This window comes from Manis javanica, chromosome 1, assembly GCF_040802235.1.
Source record: "Manis javanica isolate MJ-LG chromosome 1, MJ_LKY, whole genome shotgun sequence".
Taxonomy (NCBI): domain Eukaryota; kingdom Metazoa; phylum Chordata; class Mammalia; order Pholidota; family Manidae; genus Manis; species Manis javanica.
In genome coordinates this window covers 140030182-140043018 of record NC_133156.1, presented here as the reverse complement: position 1 = coordinate 140043018, position 12837 = coordinate 140030182, and the positions used below count along the sequence as shown (strand labels likewise).

Below are 12837 nucleotides of genomic sequence, written 5' to 3'. Positions count from 1 at the left end.
GTCTTCTCTTTAGAGCGGTGGTACCTACCTTCAGGACAGTGTCCAAAGCTGGTTCCAGTGTCTTCTCTTCTTTACAGCAGTGGCATCAGACCCCACTCCACTGTTGATAAAATGGCATGTAATGTTCTGTGTACTACCCTGCATGTGATTAGTTTAACGCATAATTTAAAAATCAAAACAGTGCTTTGACTAACAAGAAATGAAGGAAACATGATTTGTAAACACTTAAGTGTGTGAGTGCTAAGGTTTGACTGTGTGCTGGAACTGTGATATTGGAAGAGCCCTTCTGCTTCCAGGATGTACCTCTGTAAATCTCCCAGCAGCTGCCTTCACTGACAGTGTCTTGCTGTGAGAAACAAGTTAGTGAAAGAGATGCAGACTCCTTATCTGAGTGCAGAGGGGTGCGAACGAACTTGTGGACTTGGAGCCAATGCTTGGATCACGCTTTGGTAGCGCTGCTCTTGAAGCTGTAGTGGTGTGTGCATCCGCTTGCACCCAGACCCAGCCTCTCTGTGACCGGAGGCCACCGAGGCCGACTGCCTCTGCTGTGGTGGCGGCTCTCAGCAGAGCCGTGTGCGGCTGGTGTGATTTATGAACTGCACAGTTGTTGGTACACGTCCAAACCGAAGCAGAGATTTTCTCCATTTATGAGGTAGTTGCTCTCCTGAAAAATGTAGTATATAAAAACTGCCAAAAAAATTGTTTCTGTTTATATGTAAAATGGAGTTAGGTTCTAAGCTCAGGATTTTCACTGTCTGGCAAGACCTTGGAAAACCAGGCAGGATGCTTACTGAAGGGTGTGTGTGTGTGTTGGGGACTGTCACACACACTCTCATCCTCTACCTGCCAGTAGTGTTCCTTATCCCCCATGACTGTGAACTGCAAATGCCCCCACGGAATTTCCAAATAGAAAAAAGGAGCATGGTGGTGAGGATCCGTGCAGAGTGTTAAGCACATGGTTAAACTTCCTGGTGCTCTGGTCATGCAGGCAGACTGCATAGAGGTGGGGAAAGCAGTTCACCCTCTGCCAGAGCTTCCTCAGAACCTCTGGGTTGTTTTTCCTGAGTCTCTCTCTTTATTTCTTATAATCTCCTTTCCTATCTTTTCCTTTATGCCTCTGCCTCATCTAGTATTGCCTCAGTTTACCTGGTCATTTCTCTTTTGTATCATTCTGTAGGAAAAAGTTTCTTATCTTAATGTTTTAACATGCTGGTGAGCCCTAATCATTTTTAAGGTGTGTTGAAAACAATTTATTATGACAGTTATTAAAGCTCTAAAATTTGCAGTGTACTTTTTCCAGTATCACTCATCTGTCTTGATTTTTTTGTTGTTTGAATTGGAGGGAAAGTGGAGTTAAGACTCATGCATATCATTACTCTACAAACAGGCTACATAGTGCCTTTCACATGAGGATGCTTTGAGGGTTACATTTGCAAGAAGGTGCTTTCAGACTATTTGCCAGTGCAGGCCTACTACCTGTGTTTAGCAGTAGGTGCTACAGAGAAGGGAAAAAGAAAGCCTTGTCTTCCATGTGTCCTATTTGGTATTTTAATGATCCAAAGGTGTAGGCATTTGCTTTGGTCCCACAGTTCTCTTACTGCTGTCCTCCTGTTACGCCCAGATCCGGTGTGCTGAACAAGCCCTTCTTTCAGTGATGGCGGCTGCCCCTCCCCACCCACCTGCCCTTTGACCTGCGTGGAGGAGGGGCGGGGTCACTGCTGCTGGTCTGAGACAGGATTTAAGTTCAAGTTTATGAACCAATTTTGGCTATTTTCGGTTGACTTTTACAGAGTTCAGAGTTGAGCATTAATATAATAATCTCTAACTTCCTCAAGCCCGAGGATTGAAGTTCTCAGACCATCCAGGCTGTCAGTGAGGGGAGAAAACCTCCCTGGAGTGAGGATGAGAGCCCTTAACGCCTGTTCCAGGCTGGCCTCCCTCTCCTGAGAGGCCCCTTTCTAGGTGTCTCGCCTTCCCGTCCTCCCGGCAGTAGAGGTACAGACTGTCTACCAGCTTCGTCCTCTACCCCAATGAGCTTAATAGTACGGCTGGAACAGACATCCAGCATGCAAGGACAGTATGTGTCATCGTGACACACTTCTTTAAATCTTTCGTTGTGCAGTTAAATGTTTTATTGTAGACTCATGGTAGGGATTCTTTCTGATCCTGGGGGCTTGAATTTCTTTGGAGAGTCTTAAATAGGCATAAAACAGTGAGCAGATTGTTTTTCTGATTACAGTAGTCCCCCCTTATCTGAAGGGTGGCATGGCCCTTAGTGGATGCTTGAAATCGTGGATAGAACACACACACACACACACACTATGCATTTTTCTGTGTATACATGCCTATAGTAAACTTTCCTTTATAAATTAGACACAATAAATTAACAACAGTAATAAAATAGAATGATAATATACTGTAATATGCTATGTGAGTGTATTTTTGCACTGATGTGAGATGATAAAATGTCCGTTTGTGAGGTGAAGTGGGGTGCAGGATGCAGGCATTGTAGCGTTAGGATACTGTTGACCTTCTGACACTATGTCAGAAGAAGGATCACCTGCATCTGGACCTGTAGGTACCTGAAAGCTTGGAAAGCGAATGTTGAATAAGGGGAGACTGTGTATTTTCTCACACTATCATAGGTCATTGGAGGAATAGGGGCAAGCAAATACTTGTTGAGAATCTACATGTGCAAGATCATTCAGGTAGAGATTCTGGCCTTAACAGGTGTTAAAATCAGGTTGAGAACATGGGGACTTAATTAAAACCACAGAGGCTGTAGTAACTACCAGCCCCTGTGATGAGAGATACAGAAGTTACTTGATCAGTCGTTTAGGACAGTCTGCCAAGGTGGGTCTTGTTATCCTCATTTTATAGTGCTAGAGACTAGAGAGGAGGGATGCTAAGCAGTTGTCAAGGTCGCATGGCCACTGTCCTTCTCGACTCTGCCATACTGGCCTGCCATCAGTTCTTTGAATGAGACATGCCCACTTAATTCTGGCTTCAATGAACATACCTCCCTTACTCCCAACCCCCAACATCCTACCCCTTGGTTCAGTTCTAACTATCATTTAGGTTTTATTTTAAGTGTTGGAATTACAGATAGTTATTTCCTTCTCCCCTACACCAACCCTCCCTCCAATATGACCTTTAGCTTCTGTAATTCCCAGCTTCATACTTAATTGCAATTATACTATTAGTTGTATATGCATGTCTGCTTTCCTGGATTCTTAGCTCTATGTAGGCAGGAACTGTCATCATTGCCTAGCATGGCATATGCCACATGGTAGATGTGCAAGAAGCATTTATTAAATGAGTGGATGTTCAGACTTTGGTCTATAGTGTCCTATACTACACACACAAGGAATGCTCTAAGAGACAGGTGTGCATCCTTTGAGCCACAGACAACTTTAAAAAAATTATACACTAAGTTCATAAAATATTTGAGTATTTTCAACATGTGTGTGCTTGTTTACTTAATATATGCTGTGTATTGCATAAAGTCACAAAATTGGAGCTTTAAAAAAGGTGAAAAAGTTTTTAAAACATGTAACGTCTGTTTTCCATATGCCAAAGGATCAACTGGTGTAGGCGGCCTGTTACACTCACAGCTGAGGAGCTGGGGCGGGCTTTGTGGAGGTAGAGGTCACTGAACTAGCTTCAGTACCTGGGGGGTCAACTTGTGGACTGATCAGAGTGTGGTCTAGAGTGGGAAGTGCTCAAGCAGGGAAGGACGAACAATTGAGCATGAAGGTGAGGCACCAGGATTGTGGGGGAGTGATGAGAAATAAGATACACTAGAAGTCCTGGGATCTTGTTATGATTGTTGTCTGATACCAGTTCAGGATGTGAGCCTTTACCATCTTGGAATAACTTGAGTTCTTGAGGAAGCAGGTAACTTGCCTCCCCTCCTATCCTCTAGTAAATATTTTTCTTTCCCTCTCATCTCTGACCATAAAAGAAGTAAGTTCCATTTATTCCATCCCTTTTTAACCTCTCAGTTAATTTTTCCCCCCCTATACCAGATACACCCAAAAGATTTACTTTTTGTCATTGTCATTGAAAATGTTGATGAAGTTCCTGTATAAAGATGTAAACGACAGCAGGATGACATGGAGTATTTTAAGCCCATAGAGAAATACTTGCAGTTTCAGAGGTAGGGTGAATGGCAGAGGATAAAAAGTATAATTCAGTGAAACATTTGGACGAGCTGGGCAATGGATAGAGGGACCAAGCATGTAACGTTAGAAGCTGGTGGCCAGATCAGTGGATGGGGAAATGCTTATATTATCCTTTGCTCATCTGTGGGTAGGGCTTAACCTGGCATGTTTAATGTTGTGAGAGCCTGCCAGTGATGCTGATGAAAAGACTGGTGCTTGTCAGGGGCAGGTAACCCCCATGGGCCAGTTCTGTAATCTCAGTGTCTGTCTATTTGGGGAATTGCTTTGGCAGAAAATGTTCAGATATTAGTATTTAGAGAGTCAGTGTTAAAAAATCATATATAGTGTGGGGAGTGAAATAAATAGTAAAAACAGTTTCTGTTCTAATTACAACATATCTGCAAATAGAGGGGGAAAAGTTATAATGATTACAGATTATGATGTAAAATGTATCTGGCATATTTCAAAGAAGCATCTATGTTAGTCTATTAAGAGGAATGTATGAATTGTTACATCAAGTCATTTAACAGAGATGTGGGGCTCTTAAAAAGTTCTTTGTAAAATAAGTGACCATTGAAATGACTAAATGTTTTTTCTTATCTAATGTATAAAGCTAGATTATTTTCAGAGAATGCCTATGATACAGACTATTGATAAAAGATTGTTTTAGGTTAAAATGTATTGTTTTTCTTTTTAAATTATATTTTATAAAAAGTATAAAAGGAATTTTACCTTACCCTCAATTCTAATCCAGTAATTTGGAAAATTTGATTTAATTTTTAAGAACATTGTTCTTTTTGAGGAAACTCTGATCTACTAAGGAATGAAGGGAAAATGGTATTCTGAAAAATGAACACCAAGACAAAATACTAACCATTCTCATACTCAGAATGTAAGAGAAACCTAGGAAGTGTATTTTGCTACTTGTAAATCATTTTTCAAGCAATTTTAGATACTTTAAATTTTAAGCATATTCAATCTAGTTTATTAATACAAACTAACAAATTCTAGAAATAGATCCAATATAAAAAAAGTTGAGACTCTGTTAAGTAAAAAACAAAAAGCAAATAAAAAATCTGAAACACACAAACAAAACAAAAACAAAAACATGATACCAAAAAACCACAGTTAAAAGACCTGGATTTGATAATGGGTTCCTTGCTGTATTATCTCCAGTAAATGGGCAATGTCTTATCTTTGACCCTAGAATCCGGTTTCTAAATTGTAGGTCATAAATTCATAAAAAATAAATGTATCTGTCTTATAGGCTAGATTTAGTCATTGGGTGAGCTACTTAGGTTGAAAATGCTTTGAAAACTGTAAAGTACTATATAAAATGTTAATAGTTTTGATGGTTTAAAGGTGAGAGGTTGGCCAGTGATAGTCCTGCTGGGTTGAAAGGTAGTTAATTCATGCAAACTGGAAATCATTTCATCTAGAAAAATGAAAGTCTTTTTCTTCCAAAGCCCAAATGTGAAAACCATGAATGAAATGTAGCAGTTGCGTACACCCATTCTAGTCTACAGGCATGTATTTGTGAAATGAGTTCACAGAAAGTTGTGTAAAGCTTTTGGACAGGGAAGTGTCCTTTTGTGGTTTCACTGATGAAATTACACATTTTTGATGAAGCATAAAACTTAACAGCTGTAGATTCAGCGGACTGGCCTGGTTAGTTAGCTATCCCCCCTATTTAACAAATGATTTATTTATGGTAGAGACCACCCTGCTTTTATTGAACTATTGATTTCTCAAAGTGAAAGTCCAAATGATAAGGAATTATGGTGGTTTGGCCCCTCACAAGGCAGTTTAATAAAGGTTTTTTTTAGAGCATCAGAGGTCCCTGGACACTAAAACTTAATGGTATTTTCTTCAAGTGTGTTCAAAATCTTAAAAGTGTTTGCACTTCTAATACAACAACAAAAAAACGTTTTATGGAAAAAAATGTCTTAATTATAAAATCTATGTATTCATTCTTCAGGCCTTGGTCTCATAGTGAACTGCTTGTCAAAGTGAAGGTAATAAATATTAAAGTAGCCATCTCTGTTCAGCATACCAAACAGCTGTTGAATTCAAGAATGGTTAACTTAGAATGCATGTACTTATTTCTCTGGAGGAGTATTAGGCCAAGGTATTAAACATTATTACTGTTTTGGTAATTATTGAGAATATCAAAACTTTGTGTGCTTTTAGGTGAGAAAAAATAACCGTATCATCTACTCAAAATGATCTCCTCCATTCCATATTTATGTTTTTAATAATCAGTTAACAGAATAATAATGCTTTATGGAGTACATCTTTGTAACATTTCCAAACCTTTTTTTGTCAGCTCTGTTTAGATGTAACTGATGTGGCCTAAAAATCACCCACTTAAGGTGTATGATTGAATGGCTTTTTGGTACAGTTACAGAGTTGTGAACCCATCATTGTGGTTAATTTTAGAATATCTTCCACACCAGAAAGAAACCTGAAGCCCCCTCAAATCTTCAGTCCTCCACTTTTCCCATTCCCTCTCATCCGAGGCACCTGCTCAGCTATTTTTTTCCTATATGGATTTGCCTGTAAAACAGCCTGCTTTCCTAACTTGAGAAAGGGATTCTCAGGAAGTTCCTAGGTCTCTCTCCTATTGCACCGTATGATAATTTGGAGTATATTTATATAGTGCTGATAGAGGAATGGGACCTCCCACCTGGCTGCTTGTCAGCATCAGTTATTTTTCTCTCGAACAGTACCTGGGAGTTATTTTTTCCTGTGGTATGAACGTGGTTGTTGGCACCATGGTTAATAAGTGCTTGGTTCAGTGGTACTGTAGTGCTCTCATAGGCCTGGTGATACATTGTCATATTCTTGTAGGTGTGCTGTGATGACCTACACGGTGGTAGGAAATGGCTTGCATGTTGCTTTGAATATCAGAGAGTCAGAATTCAGGCAGGCTGACGTGGCACAGTGGAGATGTTTGTGCACACTCGGAATGCACACACCTGCTGCTACCAGCAGTTGCTGGGTGGGAGTCAACAGTTGCAGCCTTGACACAGATGGGATTGAACATGGCACATTTAAATATGAGATAGAAAACCCTCTGCATAGTCAATCACTCAGTTTATTGACTGGCATGATGCTTAAAGCCTGATCGATGCCTGAACTTAGCAGCTTCATCTATATCCCAGTAGACCTGTTGATTAATAGATAATTAGTTGGCCAATAATTTTGGTCAGGAATTAATAGCTAGGTATTGAAAAGGGAAACTGGTTATAAGCTGAGCCCAAACCTGCTGACCTCATTGTATATTTAGAGATGGTGACTACCTGAAGTGGAATTCATGGCTTATTTATCTTCTTTCTTAGCATTAGTGCTATTATTGTTTATTGGGCAAAAGTACCTTTAAAATGTTACTGTAAGTAAGTCGCAGGGGGGCCATCAGGTGAGAAATTGGGGAACAACAGTGGTGAAGCTTAGAACCTCACCCCCCCCCGTGTTGAGAGAAAGCTTCTGCATCCATGGATGTTTTATTGCCCTTGTCTAGCTCGGATTAGCACATAGTCTACAGGCACACACATGATCATCTACAATTGCTCTCTTATAACACTAAACTATGTTTTCTACCTTTATCTTGCATCTACCTACCACTTCAGCATTTTATTAAAAATAAAAATAATAATAATAATAAAGGGAGAAATGTGGGACCCACATATAAATCAAGTATAAAAATCAAACGAATATTCATATTTGACCTGATTGTTTATAGTTCATAATGCGTGATCAAAACCGAAAGTTTCTGTGATGAATGCCTTTGTACTGTTCACCATGTAAGAACTTATTCGCTATGTAAGAATTCGTTCACTATGTAAGAACTTGTTCGTTATGCTTCAGAAGATTGGAGACTGACGAGAACTAGGCTTGAGATGGATTAATGATTGTGCATTGAGCATTGACCCCCCTATACAGAATTTTATTGTTGTTAACAACCATTTGATCAGTAAATATGAGAAATGCCCTCTCAAAAAAAAAAATGTTACTGTAAGTAATTAATACAGCTACTGATCTATCCCACCTGACTTAATCAACTGAGCATGTGGGAAGAGCTATGTGTAAGTTTTCTTTTTTATTTTGGGTGAAGTTAAAAGTAATTATAATGTCAGATGAAGGCAGAAATAGTGATATTTACATGTGAGAAAGTAGAGTTTAGGTCAGATTTCTTGAAATAGTGGACATGTAGTAGATCTTAATAGTAGTAATAGTTAGAAAAATGCACAGCAGTTTTGTTTTTGGAGAGGTCCACTGGGTGTTGGAGATGAATTGATTCCCTGCATGCTAGGAAGGACTTGCTGTAAGTAAGAAGGTAATTAGGTGGTGAAAAAAAGCATTTCAGTGTTTTCTTTGATGCTGATTTGAACTTTTTCATTAATTTCTTCATTACTTTAAAACATTACAGTGTCAATGGTGGGGTCTCTTCCCTCTTGCACAGCGCAGTGGGAAGTAATCTCAATGGCCAATGTGTGTGGTTTCGTGTTTGTGACTCTGGTTGCAGAGTCAGTGTTGTGTCACCTTACATAGGGCATGTGAGCTGCTTGTGGTTGGGTGGTGGGGGCATGGGGCACCCTGTCTCTTGTTCTGGTTAAATTCAGGACTGTAGTAAAGAGAAATCAGTCTTCATACTTTTTATTTAATATAAGCTTTTACGCTCTTCTTTTCCTAATTCCTAAAGTGGTTCTTCAACATAAAACCTTTCAGTGTAGTTTTGTGAAGAGCCCGGGAGCGCATTGCACTGTTCTCTGCTTGGTCTTGAACAGTGTGGTGGTGGAGCTAAGAAGCTGCTGGTTTCCCATCCAGCTTTCTGGCACCAGTGCAAGTTAGTTAGCCCTTGTACGCCTTCACTTTCTCATGGAAAGTAGCTATAAAAACAAGCACTTGTACAATTAGGAGTCGCTGGCACATGTATGAACTCTGGAGATGCTCATGTTAATGATTCTTTGCTGTTGGCCTTATTTTCGTATGGGATGGTAGGTGGTTGCCACATAATCAGAAATTTTTGGCCACAGACTTGAGATATAGAGCAGAATGCCCAGGATGTTTTTTATGTCAATAAAGTGAAAAAAATTCAAATATTAAAATGTCAGGAATAATTCCAGAATATATAAATGGCATTGTAACATATTATGCTTATATATTGTTTTTGATAGAAAGTCTAACAATTATCTTGTAACCTTCTATTCTGGTGAATAATAGAGGATACACCTACAGCCTTTCTTGATGCTTACATGAGTATTCTTTAAAATACAACCAGTTATTCCTCCTCTTACCCTCACTTGAAATGTAGAATTATATGCAGTGATTCAATCTTCAGTGACAGTTTTCCTGTGTCCAAGATAGGTGCGAACAGTGACAAGAGAGAAAGTGCTTCATACCCTTTGCATCCCCGTTGCCCCAAATCCCCGGCCAAGTGGAGAGGTCCTTCATACAGTGAATAAGCATGGAACTGACCTGTATTACCTGGGTGCATGTCTGAAGTCGATTTCTCTATTTAATCCTCGCTGACCTCGCCAGGTGCCCCACTGTGCCACAGATGGGGACTTTGAATCTCACTGTCAACCAGTTGCAGAAATGAATTCTTGAATTCTGATCAGGTTGGGCCAACTCTAAAAACCCACATTCTTCCCACCATTGTCTTCCTTCATGTTTCATAGTGGGGATAGCAAAGGAACATAAATGACTATGATACTGATATGAAGTACAAAATGCAGTTCATCCAGCACTGAAGGGTGGGTGGAAAACTGTCTGATGGGGTCTGAAAGAAGAGCATTCCCCCCACAATTGCCAGGAAAGGCTTTTGAAGTTTGAGATAGGCCTTAGAAGAAGGATGTTTTGGGGAAAAGGGAGCAGAAGGAATATTTTCTTGATGTTGAAGTAATTCACACATAATTTATAAATTGTTTGGGAGCACCCCATCTTTCCATCTGGAGCATTCCCTAGGTTTTCCTCTCTCTAAGGGGGTCCTTCCTAAACTCTGCCTGGCTTTTCTTCCTTTGCAACCCAAATTTGTGCTACTTTTCAGGAATTTTTCTTTAGTTTGTGAGTAATAAGTTTTCAAATAATAATTAAAAAGGAATCATAGAGGGTTCTGGAATAAGACTTTAGAAACTAAGTGAAGCGTGAAGTTTATTTGCTTTTATGAATTCAGTGTGGTTATGTTGGTTTATTCCAAGAGATAAATGACTTATAAAAATGGGTCCATTATTACCTACTAAATGCAATTTAGCGGGGAGACTTTCCAATCATGAGCTTCATAGTGGGTATGATGAGTGAAGAAAAAGGGGCTCTTGGCAAGAGGATTGGGAACAACTGACATATTTATGCTTGTGAAAATCACAGAGGCTGTGATCCTGAGGCTGTTCTCCCCCACCCCTTTTACATAACAGCAGATTTTCATTCCCCTCACTCTTCCCCTTGCTGTGAGCAGTTGCATTTAAGCATTATCAGCATTAAAAACATATTTGGGAAGAAATCCAAGCCAAGCATCTGTTAACCAGTCAGACATCTCCCAAAGCCCATTCAGCTGCAAGCAGTGGGTTTGCATGCCGAGTGCTCCTGGCCCACGGGAGGCAGCCTGCATGCGTTCCCTGGGGAAGGGGGTGGCCCTTCCTTCTTAGACTTCCAGGCAAGAGACTCCTACTTTACTGATGGAGAACAGTTCTAAGTCATAGAAAACAAGACCCCAGTGATCAATATCTGATAAAATTCGAAAGGATATAGGGATTTTTCTCCCTACTTTTTTTTCTTTTTTAATTGAGATTGGATTTCTTCATTAAAGTTGACAAAAAAAATCCATTTTTGAATATAATATGATAAAAGTTTTAAATTTACATTATTTTCTCATAAACTGTGAAACAAGTTTTGAGATGAATTCTTGGGTCCCTACAGTGTCTGAGTGATTAAAATGCTGGTGATAGTGCTTTAGGGGACATAACAGTGCATTTCAGTACATAGAAAGAAATGAAATGATACTGTGGTTCTTTTTTTTAGTGTTAGAATCAAGACCCCCTCCTTTCCCTCCCCAACAACTGAGCTTAGTTTTGGAGAAGACTGCTAAAACAGTTTGAGGGTTTTATTCAAAGAAGAATGTTTTCCAAGTATCTTTCTTTCATGTCAACTTACAAATGTAGGCCTTGTTTTAGGTCACTCTCATATATTCAGACTCATAGTTAGTGTGTGTAATTACCCTTTGAACATCATACATTTGCCTTATAGCAGGAAATTAAATGATATGATTTAGGAAAACCAGGTAGAAATTATGGCATAGGCAGAAGATTTTGTAATTTTTAGTAATCATTTAGTATGATCATAAAGTCATAGTGAAACAAGTACTCAATTAGGACTTTGTTTATCGGGTGCCAGGGGAGCTGTCTGAGAGGGAGTAGATAGAATCAGCTGTTGGCGCTTACTCAAGACTATATTTTAAAAAGTTTTTAGAAGCTTTTATTTAATTGAAACTTAATTCCTATTATAGGCTTTTTATATTGTGGGTATAGAAAAATGTGCAGATCTAAAACTATTAGTATTCATTGCATTTTATTTCATTATTTAAAATAGCATGATTTGAAGAAGGCAGCGTGTTAACAGCTTAAAGCATGTTTGCCCACTTTGGGTCTTGTTCATCTCTGACCCCAGACACTCTATATTGTATGTGCTTCTAGTTGTACATGTTAGGACACGTCATTTATGTTAGTAGTGGAGGTCTTGACACCTGATGTGGGACAAATTATATTCCATGGAAACTTGGGACATTTTATGGCAGTCAATATATTTGAGTGCAAAAATTTTTACTGAAAGTAAAAGTGAATTATATTATCACAACAGTGTCTAAATAATAATAAGAATGACCACAGCCACTCACAGTATTTACCACAATGCCAGGCATTGGTCTGTACTCCTGACCTGTATTAACTCCAATTCTCACTACTGGACCACCAGGTGGATACACCATTTTACAGATGTGGACATGGAGATACAGAAAAGTGACTTATCCAGGGCCACACAGCTCATGAGAATCCAAACAGTGTGATCTTACTTCTGTGCTCTTAACCACATGCTACTCTTCTGCTTGATGTTTTCATTTGACATGGAAAATTCAGCTGATTGATAAGAAGATACGCTAAATCATTATTTTTTCTCAATCTGCATCTGAATATAGAGTTAAGGCCATTAACATAGGAGATCAGTCCTATGCAAATGTGAAGTCAGGTCAATTTTTATGATTAAAAAAATATTATTGAAGTTGATATAGTGTTTATTTTGGGAAATTTTCAGGAAGAAAACCAAGTGTTGTCTGCCATAGAAAGGAGTTTCTGCTTCTAAATCCATGCTCTTTCACAAGTGAATATTAATAGGAAAAAGATGTGGCACCTTTCTGTCTCCTTCTGATAGCTTGTCAGCAATCCTTAAATTCTGACCATATTCTGCATTATTGTGGAATCAAACAGTCCCCCCCTTCTATAAGCTCCCTCTCTACTTGTGGAGGTAAGTTACAGGTAAACCTTGAAACATTTTGTTAGTAAGTTCATTCCAGTGGAGGGGACCTTAAGAGCAGATGCAGTGATGAGCAAGCAAGAGGAGCTCCCCAACAGGACCCCCCAAGGGCAAGTTGACAGATGTTGGGTGGAGACTGTCTTCTCCATCCCCC

At 39.3% G+C, this 12837-nt stretch overlaps 1 protein-coding gene across 8 annotated transcripts in view; it reads left to right on the top strand.

Moving 5' to 3' along the window:
- Positions 1-12837, top strand: part of TRIO (trio Rho guanine nucleotide exchange factor) — a 340446-nt gene that overhangs the window by 81498 nt on the left and 246111 nt on the right. The gene's annotated exons all lie outside the window — the stretch shown is intronic.